This window comes from Apostichopus japonicus, chromosome 19 (assembly GCF_037975245.1).
Source record: "Apostichopus japonicus isolate 1M-3 chromosome 19, ASM3797524v1, whole genome shotgun sequence".
Taxonomy (NCBI): Eukaryota; Metazoa; Echinodermata; class Holothuroidea; order Aspidochirotida; family Stichopodidae; genus Apostichopus; species Apostichopus japonicus.
This window is the reverse complement of record NC_092579.1, coordinates 15,041,955-15,056,095: the sequence shown is the minus strand read 5'-3', so window position 1 is coordinate 15,056,095 and position 14,141 is coordinate 15,041,955.

The following is a 14,141-nucleotide window of genomic DNA, read 5'->3' as shown; positions in this document are numbered from 1 at the left end:
GAAATGATGAAATAGTTAAAGGTTGAAATAGTGAAAGGATGAATTGGTGAAATGGTTAAATGGTGAAAGGGTGAAATGGTGAAAGTGTGAAATGTTGAAATAGTTAAAGGGTTAAATGGTGCAAGGGTGATTGTTAAATGATGAAAGGGTGAAATGAAGAAATAACGAAATAGTTAAATAGTGAAAGGGAGAAAAGGTGAAATGGCGAAAGGGTGAAATGATGAAAGGGTGAAATGATGAAATGGTGAAATGATGAAAGGGTGAAATGATGAAATAGTTAAAGGGTGAAATTGGGAAAGGATGAAATGGTGAAATGGGTAAATGGTAAAATGGTGAAATGATGAAATAGTTAAAGGGTGAAATGGTTAATTAGTGAAATGGTGGAAGGGTGTAAGGGTGGACGGGTGGAATAGTGAAATGATGAAAGGGTGAAATGGTGAAAGGGTAAAATGGTTAAAGGGCGAAATGGTTAAATAGTGAAAGGATGATATGGTGAAATGGTGAAAGTGTGAAATGATGAAATATTTAAGTGGTTCATTAGTGAAAGGGTAAAAAGGTGAAATGGTGAAGGGGTGAAACGGTTAAAGGGTGAAATGATGAAAGTGTGAAATTATGGTAAAATAGTTAAAGGGTGAAAGGGTTACAGGATGAAATAGTTAAAGGGTGAAATGGTGAAAAGATGAAATGGGTAAATGGTGAAAAGGTGAAATGGTTAAAGTGTGAAATGATGAAATAGTTAAAGGGTGAAATTGTTAATTGGTGAAATGGTGAAGAGTGAAATGGCTAATCACTGAAAGAGTGAAAGGGAGAAATAGTGAAATGGTGAAACGGTGAAAGGAAGAAAGTGTGAAATGATAAAGGTGAAAGGAAGAAAGTGTGAAATGATGAAATAGTTAAGTGGTTCATTAGTGAAAGGGAGAAAAGGTGAAATGGTGAACGGGTGAAACGGTGACAGGATGAAATAGTTAAAGGGTGAAATTATAAAATGGTGAAATGCTGAAAGGGTGAAATGATGAACTAGTTAAAGGGTGAAATGGTGAAAGGATGAAATGGTAAAATGGGTAAATGGTGAAATGGTAAAAGTGTGAAATGATGAAATGATGAAATAGTTAAAGGGTGAAATGGTTAATTGGTGAAATGGTGAAAGGGTGAAATGATGAAATGGTTAAATAGTGAAAGAGTGAAAGGGAGAAAAGGTGAAATGGTGAGAGAAGGTGAAAGGATGAATTGGTGATGGTTAAATTGTTAAAGGGTGAAATAGTGAAAATGTGAAATGTTGAAAGTGTGAAATGATGAAATAGTTAAAGTGTGAAATGATGAAAGGATAAAATGCTGAAAGGGTGACAGGATGAAATGGTGAACAGTTGGAATGGTAAAATGATGAAATGGTGAAATGGTGAAAGGGTGAAATGGTGAAATGATGAAAGGGTGAAACGATGAAATAGTTAAAATGTGAAATGGTGAAAGGATGAAATGGGTAAATGATGAAATGGTGAAAGGGTGAAATAATGAAATAGTTAAAGGGTGAAATTGTTAAAGGTTGAAATGGATAAAGGTTGAAATGGATAAATGGTGAAAGGGTGAAATGGTGAAAGTGTGAAATGGTAAAATAGTTAAAGGGTGAAATGGTGAAAGGATGAAATGGTGAAATGGTTAAATGATGAAAGGGTGAAATGATGAAATAGTTAAAGAGTGAAATTGTGAAAGGAAGAAATGGTGAAATGGCTAAATGTTGAAAGGGTTACATGGTGAAAGTGTGAAATGGTAAAATAGTTAAAGGGTGAAATGTCGAAAGGATGAAATGGTGAAATGGTTAATTGGTGAAATGGTGAAAGGGTGAAAGGGTGAAATGATGAAATAATGAAATGGTTAAATAGTGAAAAGGAGAAAAGGTGAAATGGTTAAAGGGTGACAGGATTAAATGGGTTAATGGTGAAATGATGAAAGAGTAAAAGGGTGAAAAGATAAATAGTTAAAGGGTGAAATGGTGAAAGGATGAAATGGGTAAATGGTGAGAGGGTGAAATGGTGAAAGTGTGAAATGATGAAATAGTTAATGGGTGAAATGGTGAAAGGATGAAATGGTTAAATGATGAAAGGGTGAAATGATGAAATAGTTAAAGGGTGAAATTGTGAAAGGAAGAAATGGTGAAATGGCTAAATGGTGAAAGGGTGAAATGGTGAAAGGGTGAAATGGTAAAATAGTTAAAGCGTGAAATGGTGAAAGGATGAAATGGTGAAATGGTTAATTGGTGAAATGGTGAAAGGGTGAAATGATGAATTAATGAAATGGTTAAATAGTGAAAGGGAGAAAAGGTGAAATGGTGAAAGGATGACAGGATGAAAAAGTTAAAGGGTTAAATGGTGAAAGGGTGAAATGATGAAATTGTTAAAGGGTGAAATGGTGGAAGGATAAAATGGGTAAATGGTGAAATGGTTAAAGTGTGAAATTGTAAAATGGTTAATTGGTGAAATGGTGGAAGGGTGAAATGATAAAATGGTGAAATGGTTAAATAGTGAAAGAGTGAAAGGGAGAAAAGGTGAAATGGTGAAATGATGTATCGGTGAAATAGTTAAATGGTAAAATAGTTAAATGGTGAAAGTGTGAAATGATGGAGGGTGTAATGGTGAAGGGTGTAATGGTGAAATAGTTAAAGGGTGAAAAGGTTAAATGGTGAAAGGATGAAATGGTGAAATGGTTAAATGATGAAATTGTGAAAGGATGAAATAGTTAAAGGGTGAAATTGTGAAAGGATGAAATGGTGAAATGGATAAATTGTGAAAGGGTGAAATGGTGAAATTGTGAAATGGTAAAATAGTTAAAGGGTGAAATGGTGAAAGGATTAAATGGTGAAATGGATAATTGGTGAAAGGGTGAAAGAGTGACAGGATGAAAAAGTTAAAGGGTGAAATGATGAAATGGTGAAAGGGTGAAATAATGAAATTGTTAAAGAGTGAATTGGTGAAAGTATGAAATGGGTAAATGATGAAAGGATGAAATGGTGAAAGGATGAAAGGATGAAATAGTTAAAGTGTGAAATGGTGAAAGGATGAAATGGGTAAATGGTGAAATGGTGAAAGGATGAAACGATGAAATAGTTAAAGTGTGAAATGGTGAAAGGATGAAATGGGTAAATGGTGAAAGGGTGAAATGGTGAAAGTGTGATATGGTGAAATAGTTAAAGTGTGAAATGATGAAAGGATGAAATGGTGAAAGGGTGAAATGGTGACAGGATGAAATGGTGAAAGGGTGGAATTGTGAAATGGTGAAAAGGTGAGATGAAATGGTGAAAGGGTGAAATGATGAAATAGTTAAAGTGTGAAATGGTGAAAGGATGATATGGGTAAATGGTGAAAGGGTGAAATGGTGAAAGTGTGATATGGTAAAATAGTTGAAGGGTGAAATGGTGAAAGGTTGAACTGGTGAAATGGTTAAATGATGAAATGGTGAAAGGGTGAAACAATGAAATAGTAAATTGTTAAAGGGTGAAATGGTGAAAGGATTAAATGGTGAAATGGATAATTGGTGAAAGGGTGAAAGAGTGACAGGATGAAAAAGTTAAAGGGTGAAATGATGAAATGGTGAAAGGGTGAAATGATGAAATGGTGAAAGGGTGAAATGATGACATTGTTAAAGAGTGAAATGGTGAAAGTATGAAATGGGTAAATGATGAAATAATGAAATGGTGAAAGGGTGAAATGATGAAATGGTGAAAGGGTGAAACGATGAAATAGTTAAAGTGTGAAATGGTGAAAGGATGAAATGGGTAAATGGTGAAAGGGTGAAATGGTGAAAGTGTGATATGGTGAAATAGTTAAAGTGTGAAATGATGAAAGGATGAAATGGTGAAAGGGTGAAATGGTGACAGGATGAAATGGTGAAAGGGTGAACGGGTGGAATTGTGAAATGGTGAAAGGGTGAAAAGGTGAGATGAAATGGTGAAAGGGTGAAAGGATGAAATAGTTAAAGTGTGAAATGGTGAAAGGATGAAATGGGTAAATGGTGAAATGGTGAAAGTGTGAAATGTTGAAAGTGTGAAATGATGAAATAGTTAAAGTGTGAAATGATGAAAGGATGAAATGCTGAAAGGGTGACAGGATGAAATGGTGAACAGTTGGAATGGTAAAATGATGAAATGGTGAAATGGTGAAAGGGTGAAATGGTGAAATGATGAAAGGGTGAAACGATGAAATAGTTAAAATGTGAAATGGTGAAAGGATGAAATGGGTAAATGATGAAATGGTGAAAGGGTGAAATAATGAAATAGTTAAAGGGTGAAATTGTTAAAGGTTGAAATGGATAAATGGTGAAAGGGTGAAATGGTGAAAGTGTGAAATGGTAAAATAGTTAAAGGGTGAAATGGTGAAAGGATGAAATGGTGAAATGGATAAATGATGAAAGGGTGAAATGATGAAATAGTTAAAGAGTGAAATTGTGAAAGGAAGAAATGGTGAAATGGCTAAATGTTGAAAGGGTTACATGGTGAAAGTGTGAAATGGTAAAATAGTTAAAGGGTGAAATGTCGAAAGGATGAAATGGTGAAATGGTTAATTGGTGAAATGGTGAAAGGGTGAAATGATGAAATAATGAAATGGTTAAATAGTGAAAAGGAGAAAAGGTGAAATGGTTAAAGGGTGACAGGATTAAATGGGTTAATGGTGAAATGATGAAAGAGTAAAAGGGTGAAAAGATAAATAGTTAAAGGGTGAAATGGTGAAAGGATGAAATGGGTAAATGGTGAGAGGGTGAAATGGTGAAAGTGTGAAATGATGAAATAGTTAAAGGGTGAAATTGTGAAAGGAAGAAATGGTCAAATGGCTAAATGGTGAAAGGGTGAAATGGTGAAAGGGTGAAATGGTGAAAGGGTGAAATGGTGACAGGATGAAATGGTGAAAGGGTGAACGGGTGGAATTGTGAAATGGTGAAAGGGTGAAAAGGTGAGATGAAGGGTGAAAGGATGAAATAGTTAAAGTGTGAAATGGTGAAAGGATGAAATGGGTAAATGGTGAAATGGTGAAAGTGTGAAATGTTGAAAGTGTGAAATGATGAAATAGTTAAAGTGTGAAATGATGAAAGGATGAAATGCTGAAAGGGTGACAGGATGAAATGGTGAACAGTTGGAATGGTAAAATGATGAAATGGTGAAAGGGTGAAATGGTGAAATGATGAAAGGGTGAAACGATGAAATAGTTAAAATGTGAAATGGTGAAAGGATGAAATGGGTAAATGATGAAATGGTGAAAGGGTGAAATAATGAAATAGTTAAAGGGTGAAATTGTTAAAGGTTGAAATGGATAAATGGTGAAAGGGTAAAATGGTGAAAGTGTGAAATGGTAAAATAGTTAAAGGGTGAAATGGTGAAAGGATGAAATGGTGAAATGGATAAATGATGAAAGGGTGAAATGATGAAATAGTTAAAGAGTGAAATTGTGAAAGGAAGAAATGGTGAAATGGCTAAATGTTGAAAGGGTTACATGGTGAAATTGTGAAATGGTAAAATAGTTAAAGGGTGAAATGTCGAAAGGATGAAATGGTGAAATGGTTAATTGGTGAAATGGTGAAAGGGTGAAATGATGAAATAATGAAATGGTTAAATAGTGAAAAGGAGAAAAGGTGAAATGGTTAAAGGGTGACAGGATTAAATGGGTTAATGGTGAAATGATGAAAGAGTAAAAGGGTGAAAAGATAAATAGTTAAAGGGTGAAATGGTGAAAGGATGAAATGGGTAAATGGTGAGAGGGTGAAATGGTGAAAGTGTGAAATGATGAAATAGTTAAAGGGTGAAATTGTGAAAGGAAGAAATGGTGAAATGGCTAAATGGTGAAAGGGTGAAATGGTGAAAGGGTGAAATGGTAAAATAGTTAAAGCGTGAAATGGTGAAAGGATGAAATGGTGAAATGGTTAATTGGTGAAATGGTGAAATGATGAAATAATGAAATGGTTAAATAGTGAAAGGGAGAAAAGGTGAAATGGTGAAAGGGTGACAGGATGAAAAAGTTAAAGGGTTAAATGGTGAAAGGGTGAAATGATGAAATTGTTAAAGGGTGAAATGGTGGAAGGATAAAATGGGTAAATGGTGAAATGGTTAAAGTGTGAAATTGTAAAATGGTTAATTGGTGAAATGGTGGAAGGGTGAAATGATAAAATGGTGAAATGGTTAAATAGTGAAAGAGTGAAAGGGAGAAAAGGTGAAATGGTGAAAGGATGTATCGGTGAAATAGTTAAATGGTAAAATAGTTAAATGGTGAAAGTGTGAAATGATGGAGGGTGTAATAATGAAGGGTGTAATGGTGAAATAGTTAAAGGGTGAAAAGGTTAAATGGTGAAAGGATGAAATGGTGAAATGGTTAAATGATGAAATTGTGAAAGGATGAAATAGTTAAAGGGTGAAATTGTGAAAGGATGAAATGGTGAAATGGATAAATTGTGAAAGGGTGAAATGGTGAAATTGTGAAATGGTAAAATAGTTAAAGGGTGAAATGGTGAAAGGATTAAATGGTGAAATGGATAATTGGTGAAAGGGTGAAAGAGTGACAGGATGAAAAAGTTAAAGGGTGAAATGATGAAATGGTGAAAGGGTGAAATGATGAAATTGTTAAAGAGTGAATTGGTGAAAGTATGAAATGGGTAAATGATGAAAGGATGAAATGGTGAAATGGTGAAAGGATGAAACGATGAAATAGTTAAAGTGTGAAATGGTGAAAGGATGAAATGGGTAAATGGTGAAATGGTAAAAGGATGAAACGATGAAATAGTTAAAGTGTGAAATGGTGAAAGGATGAGATGGGTAAATGGTGAAAGGGTGAAATGGTGAAAGTGTGATATGGTGAAATAGTTAAAGTGTGAAATGATGAAAGGATGAAATGGTGAAATGGTGAAAGGGTGAAATGGTGACAGGATGAAATGGTGAAAGGGTGGAATTGTGAAATGGTGAAAAGGTGAGATGAAATGGTGAAAGGGTGAAAGGATGAAATAGTTAAAGTGTGAAATGGTGAAAGGATGATATGGGTAAATGGTGAAAGGGTGAAATGGTGAAAGTGTGATATGGTAAAATAGTTGAAGGGTGAAATGGTGAAAGGTTGAAATGGTGAAATGGTTAAATGATGAAATGGTGAAAGGGTGAAACAATGAAATAGTAAATTGTTAAAGGGTGAAGTGGTGAAAGGATTAAATGGTGAAATGGATAATTGGTGAAAGGGTGAAAGAGTGACAGGATGAAAAAGTTAAAGGGTGAAATGATGAAATGGTGAAAGGGTGAAATGATGACATTGTTAAAGAGTGAAATAGTGAAAGTATGAAATGGGTAAATGATGAAATAATGAAATGGTGAAATGGTGAAAGGGTGAAATGATGAAATGGTGAAAGGGTGAAACGATGAAATAGTTAAAGTGTGAAATGGTGAAAGGATGAAATGGGTAAATGGTGAAAGGGTGAAATGGTGAAAGTGTGATATGGTGAAATAGTTAAAGTGTGAAATGATGAAAGGATGAAATGGTGAAAGGGTGAAATGGTGACAGGATGAAATGGTGAAAGGGTGAACGGGTGGAATTGTGAAATGGTGAAAGGGTGAAAAGGTGAGATGAAATGGTGAAAGGGTGAAAGGATGAAATAGTTAAAGTGTGAAATGGTGAAAGGATGAAATGGGTAAATGGTGAAATGGTGAAAGTGTGAAATGTTGAAAGTGTGAAATGATGAAATAGTTAATGTGTGAAATGATGAAAGGATGAAATGCTGAAAGGGTGACAGGATGAAATGGTGAACAGTTGGAATGGTAAAATGATGAAATGGTGAAATGGTGAAAGGGTGAAATGGTGAAATGATGAAAGGGTGAAACGATGAAATAGTTAAAATGTGAAATGGTGAAAGGATGAAATGGGTAAATGATGAAATGGTGAAAGGGTGAAATAATGAAATAGTTAAAGGGTGAAATTGTTAAAGGTTGAAATGGATAAATGGTGAAAGGGTAAAATGGTGAAAGTGTGAAATGGTAAAATAGTTAAAGGGTGAAATGGTGAAAGGATGAAATGGTGAAATGGATAAATGATGAAAGGGTGAAATGATGAAATAGTTAAAGAGTGAAATTGTGAAAGGAAGAAATGGTGAAATGGCTAAATGTTGAAAGGGTTACATGGTGAAAGTGTGAAATGGTAAAATAGTTAAAGGGTGAAATGTCGAAAGGATGAAATGGTGAAATGGTTAATTGGTGAAATGGTGAAAGGGTGAAATGATGAAATAATGAAATGGTTAAATAGTGAAAAGGAGAAAAGGTGAAATGGTTAAAGGGTGACAGGATTAAATGGGTTAATGGTGAAATGATGAAAGAGTAAAAGGGTGAAAAGATAAATAGTTAAAGGGTGAAATGGTGAAAGGATGAAATGGGTAAATGGTGAGAGGGTGAAAGTGTGAAATGATGAAATAGTTAATGGGTGAAATGGTGAAAGGATGAAATGGTTAAATGATGAAAGGGTGAAATGATGAAATAGTTAAAGGGTGAAATTGTGAAATTGTGAAAGGAAGAAATGGTGAAATGGCTAAATGGTGAAAGGGTGAAATGGTGAAAGGGTGAAATGGTAAAATAGTTAAAGCGTGAAATGGTGAAAGGATGAAATGGTGAAATGGTTAATTGGTGAAATGGTGAAAGGGTGAAATGATGAAATAATGAAATGGTTAAATAGTGAAAGGGAGAAAAGGTGAAATGGTGAAAGGGTGACAGGATGAAAAAGTTAAAGGGTTAAATGGTGAAAGGATAAAATGGGTAAATGGTGAAATGGTTAAAGTGTGAAATTGTAAAATGGTTAATTGGTGAAATGGTGGAAGGGTGAAATGATAAAATGGTGAAATAGTGAAAGAGTGAAAGGGAGAAAAGGTGAAATGGTGAAAGGATGTATCGGTGAAATAGTTAAATGGTAAAATAGTTAAATGGTGAAAGTGTGAAATGATGGAGGGTGTAATGGTGAAGGGTGTAATGGTGAAATAGTTAAAGGGTGAAAAGGTTAAATGGTGAAAGAATGAAATGGTGAAATGGTTAAATGATGAAATGAAATGGTGAAAGGGTGAAATGATGAAATAGTTAAAGTGTGAAATGGTGAAAGGATGAAATGGTTAAATGGTTAAATGATGAAATTGTGAAAGGATGAAATAGTTAAAGGGTGAAATTGTGAATGGATGAAATGGTGAAATGGATAAATTGTGAAAGGGTGAAATGGTGAAATTGTGAAATGGTAAAATAGTTAAAGGGTGAAATGGTGAAAGGATTAAATGGTGAAATGGATAATTGGTGAAAGGGTGAAAGAGTGACAGGATGAAAAAGTTAAAGGGTGAAGTGATGAAATGGTGAAAGGGTGAAATGATGAAATTGTTAAAGAGTGAATTGGTGAAAGTATGAAATGGGTAAATGATGAAAGGATGAAATGGTGAAATGGTGAAAGGATGAAACGATGAAATAGTTAAAGTGTGAAATGGTGAAAGGGTGAAATGGGTAAATGGTGAAATGGTAAAAGGATGAAACGATGAAATAGTTAAAGTGTGAAATGGTGAAAGGATGAGATGGGTAAATGGTGAAAGGGTGAAATGGTGAAAGTGTGATATGGTGAAATAGTTAAAGTGTGAAATGATGAAAGGATGAAATGGTGAAATGGTGAAAAGGTGAAATGGTGACAGGATGAAATGGTGAAAGGGTGGAATTGTGAAATGGTGAAAGGGTGAAAAGGTGAGATGAAATGGTGAAAGGGTGAAAGGATGAAATAGTTAAAGTGTGAAATGGTGAAAGGATGATATGGGTAAATGGTGAAAGGGTGAAATGGTGAAATTGTGATATGGTAAAATAGTTGAAGGGTGAAATGGTGAAAGGTTGAAATGGTGAAATGGTTAAATGATGAAATGGTGAAAGGGTGAAACAATGAAATAGTAAATTGTTAAAGGGTGAAATGGTGAAAGGATTAAATTGTGAAATGGATAATTGGTGAAAGGGTGAAAGAGTGACAGGATGAAAAAGTTAAAGGGTGAAATGATGAAATGGTGAAAGGGTGAAATGATGACATTGTTAAAGAGTGAAATGGTGAAAGTATGAAATGGGTAAATGATGAAATAATGAAATGGTGAAATGGTGAAAGGGTGAAATGATGAAATGGTGAAAGGATGAAATAGTTAAAGTGTGAAATGGTGAAAGGATGAAATGGGTAAATGGTGAAAGTGTGATATGGTAAAACAGTTGAAGGGTGAAGGGTGAAAGGATGAAATGGTGAAATGGTTAAATGATGAAATGGTGAAAGGGTGAAACAATGAAATAGTTAAAGGGTGAAATTGTGAAAGGTTGAAATGGTGAAATGGATAAATGGTGAAAGGATGAAATGGTGAAATGGTTAAATGATAATAGTGGTGAAAGGGTGAAATGATGAAATAATGAAATGGTTAAATAGTGTAAGGGAGAAAAGGTGAAATGGTGACAGGATGAAAAACTTAAAGGGTGAAATGATGAAATGGTGAAAGGGTGAAATGATAATTAGTTAAAGGGTGAAATGATGAAAGGTTGAAATGGGTAAATGGTGAAAGGGTGAAATGGTGAAAGTGTGAAATGATGAAATAGCTAAAGGGTGAAATAGTGAAAGGATGAAATGATGAAATGGTTAAATGATGAAAGGGTGAAATGATGAAATAGTTAAAGGGTGAAATTGTGAAAGGATGAAATGGTGAAATGGATAAATGGTGAAAGGGTGAAATGGTGAAAGTGTGAAATAGTAGAATAGTTAAATGGTGAAATGGTGAAAGGATGAAATGGTTAATTGGTGAAATGGTGAAAGGGTGAAATGATGAAAAAATGAAATGGTTAAATAGTGAAAGGGAGAAAAGGTGAAATGGTGAAAGGGTGACAGGATGAAAAAGTTCAAGTGTGAAATGATGAAATTGTTAAAGGGTGAAATGGTGAAATAGTTAAAGGGTGAAAAGGTTAAATGGTGAAAGGATGAAATGGTGAAATGGTTAAAGGATAAAATGAAATGGTGAAATGATGAAATAGTTAAAGGGTGAAATGGTGAAAGGATGAAATGGGTAAATGGATAAATTGTGAAAGGGTGATAGGGTGAAATGGTGAAAGTGTGAAAGGGTGACAGGATGAAAAAGTTCAAGTGTGAAATGATGAAATTGTTAAAGGGTGAAATGGTGAAATAGTTAAAGGGTGAAAAGGTTAAATGGTGAAAGGATGAAATGGTGAAATGGTTAAAGGATAAAATGAAATGGTGAAATGATGAAATAGTTAAAGGGAGAAATGGTGAAAGGATAAAATGTTGAAATGGTTAAATGATGAAATTGTGAAAGGATGAAATAGTTAAATGGTGAATTTGTGAAAGGATGAAATGGTGAAATGGATAAATTGTGAAAGGGTGATAGGGTGAAATGGTGAAAGTGTGAAATGGTAAAATAGTTAAAGGGTGAAATGGTGAAAGGATTAAATGGTGAAATGGTTAATTGGTGAAAGGGTGAAAGAGTGACAGGATGAAAAAGTTAAAGGGTGAAATGATGAAATGGTGAAAGGGTGAAATGATGAAATTGTTAAAGGGTGAAATGGTGAAAGGATGAAATGGGTAAATGGTGAAAGTGTGAAATGATGAAATAGTTAAATGGTGAAAGGATTAAATGGGTAAATGGTGAAATGATGAAATAGTTAAAGGGTGAAATTGTGAAAGGATGAAATTGTGAAATGGATAAATGGTGAAAGGGTGAAATGGTGAAAGTGTGAAATGGTAAAATAGTTAAAGGGTGAAATGGTGAAAGGATGAAATGGTTAATTGGTGAAATGGTGAAAGGGTGAAATGATGAAATAATGAAATGGTTAAATAGTGAAAGGGAGAAAAGGTGAAATGGTTAAAGGGTGACAGGATGAAAAAGTTCAAGAATGAAATGGTGAAATGATGATAGGATGAAATGGTGAAATGGTTAAATGATGAAATGAAATGGTGAAATGATGAAATAGTTAAAGGGTGGAATGGTGAAAGGATGAAAAGGGTAAATGGTTAAATGGTGAAAGGGTGAAATGATGAAATAATGATATGGTTAAATAGTGAAAGGGAGAAAAGGTGAAATGGTGAACCTGGTGAAAGGATGAAATCGTTAAAGGCTGAAATGATATAATGGTGAAAGGGTGAAATGATGAAATAGTTAAAGGGTGAAATGATGAAAGGATGAAATGGTGAAATGGTTAAATGATGAAATGGTGAAAGGGTGAAATGGGTAAATGGTGAAATGGTGAAAGTGTGAAATGGTAAAATAGTTAAAGGGTGAAATGGTGAAAGGATGAAATGGTGAAATGGTGAAATGGGTAAATGGTGAAATGGTGAAAGTGTGAAATGGTAAAATAGTTAAAGGGTGAAATGGTGAAAGGATGAAATGGTGAAATGGTGAAAGTGTGAAATGGTAAAATAGTTAAAGGGTGAAATGGTTAATTGGTGAAATGGTTAAATAGTGAAAGAGTAAATGGGAGAAAGGGTGAAATGGTGGAAGGATGAAATGGTGAAATGGGTAAATGGTGAAAGTGTGAAAAGGTAAAATAGTTAAAGGGTGAAATGGTTAATTGGTGAAATGGAGAAATGATGAAATGGTGAAATGGTTAAATAGTGAAAGAGTAAATGGGAGAAAGGGTGAAATGGTGAAAGAGTGACAGGATGAAAAAGTTAAAGGGTTAAATGATGAAATGGTGAAAGGGTGAAAAAGTTAAAGGGTGAAATGGTGAAAGGATGAAATGGGTAAATGGTGAAATGGTGAAAGTGTGAAATGGTAAAATAGTTAAAGGGTGAAATGGTGAAAGGATGAAATGGTGAAATGGGTAAAATGGTGAAAGTGTGAAATGGTAAAATAGTTAAAGGGTGAAATGGTTAATTGGTGAAATGGTTAAATAGTGAAAGAGTAAATGGGAGAAAGGGTGAAATGGTGGAAGGATGAAATGGTGAAATGGGTAAATGGTGAAATGGTGAAAGTGTGAAAAGGTAAAATAGTTAAAGGGTGAAATGGTTAATTGGTGAAATGGAGAAATGATGAAATGGTGAAATGGTTAAATAGTGAAAGAGTAAATGGGAGAAAGGGTGAAATGGTGAAAGAGTGACAGGATGAAAAAGTTAAAGGGTTAAATGATGAAATGGTGAAAGGGTGAAATGATGAAATTGTTAAAGGGTGAAATGGAAAAAGGATGAAATGGGTAAATGGTGAAAGGGTGAAATGGTGAAAGTGTGAAATGATAAAATAGTTAAAGGGTAAAATGGTGAAAGGATGAAATTGTTAAAAGGTTAATTGGTGAAATGGTGGAAGGGTGAAATGATAAAAGGGTGAAATGGTTAAATAGTGAAAGGGAGAAAAGGTGAAATTGTGAAAGGGTGAAAGGATGTATTGTTGATGGTTTAATGGTGAAATAGTTAAATGTTTGAATGGTGAAAGTGTGAAATGATGGAATAGTTAAAGGGTGTAATGGTGAAATGGTGGAATGGTGAAATGGTGAAAGGATGAAATGGTAAAATGGTTAAATGATGAAATGTTGAAAGGGTGAAATGATGAAATAATGATATGGTTAAATAGTGAAAGGGAGAAAAGGTGAAATGGTGAACCTGCTGAAAGGATGAATCGTTAAAGGGTGAAATGATATAATGGTGAAATGGTGAAAGGGTGAAACAATGAAATAGTTAAAGGGTGAAATTGTGAAAGGTTGAAATGGATAAATGGTGAAAGGGTGAAAGTGTGAAATGGTAAAATAGTTTAAGGGTGAAATGGTGAAAGGATGAAATGGTGAAATGGTTAAATGATAATAATGGTGAAAGGGTGACATGATGAAATAATGAAACGGTTAAATAGTGTAAGGGAGAAAAGGTGAAATGGTGACAGGATGAAAAAGTTAAAGGGTGAAATGATGAAATGGTGAAAGGGTGAAATGATAATTAGTTAAAGGGTGAAATGGTGAAAGGATGAAATGGGTAAATGGTGAAAGGGTGAAATGGTGAAAGTAGGAAATGATGAAATAGTTAAAGGGTGAAATGGTGAAAGGAAGAAATGGTGAAATGGTTAAATAGTGAAAGGGAGAAAAGGTGAAATGGTGAACCTGGTGAAAGGATGAAATCGTTAAAGGGTGAAATGATATAATGGTGAAATGGTGAAAGGGTGAA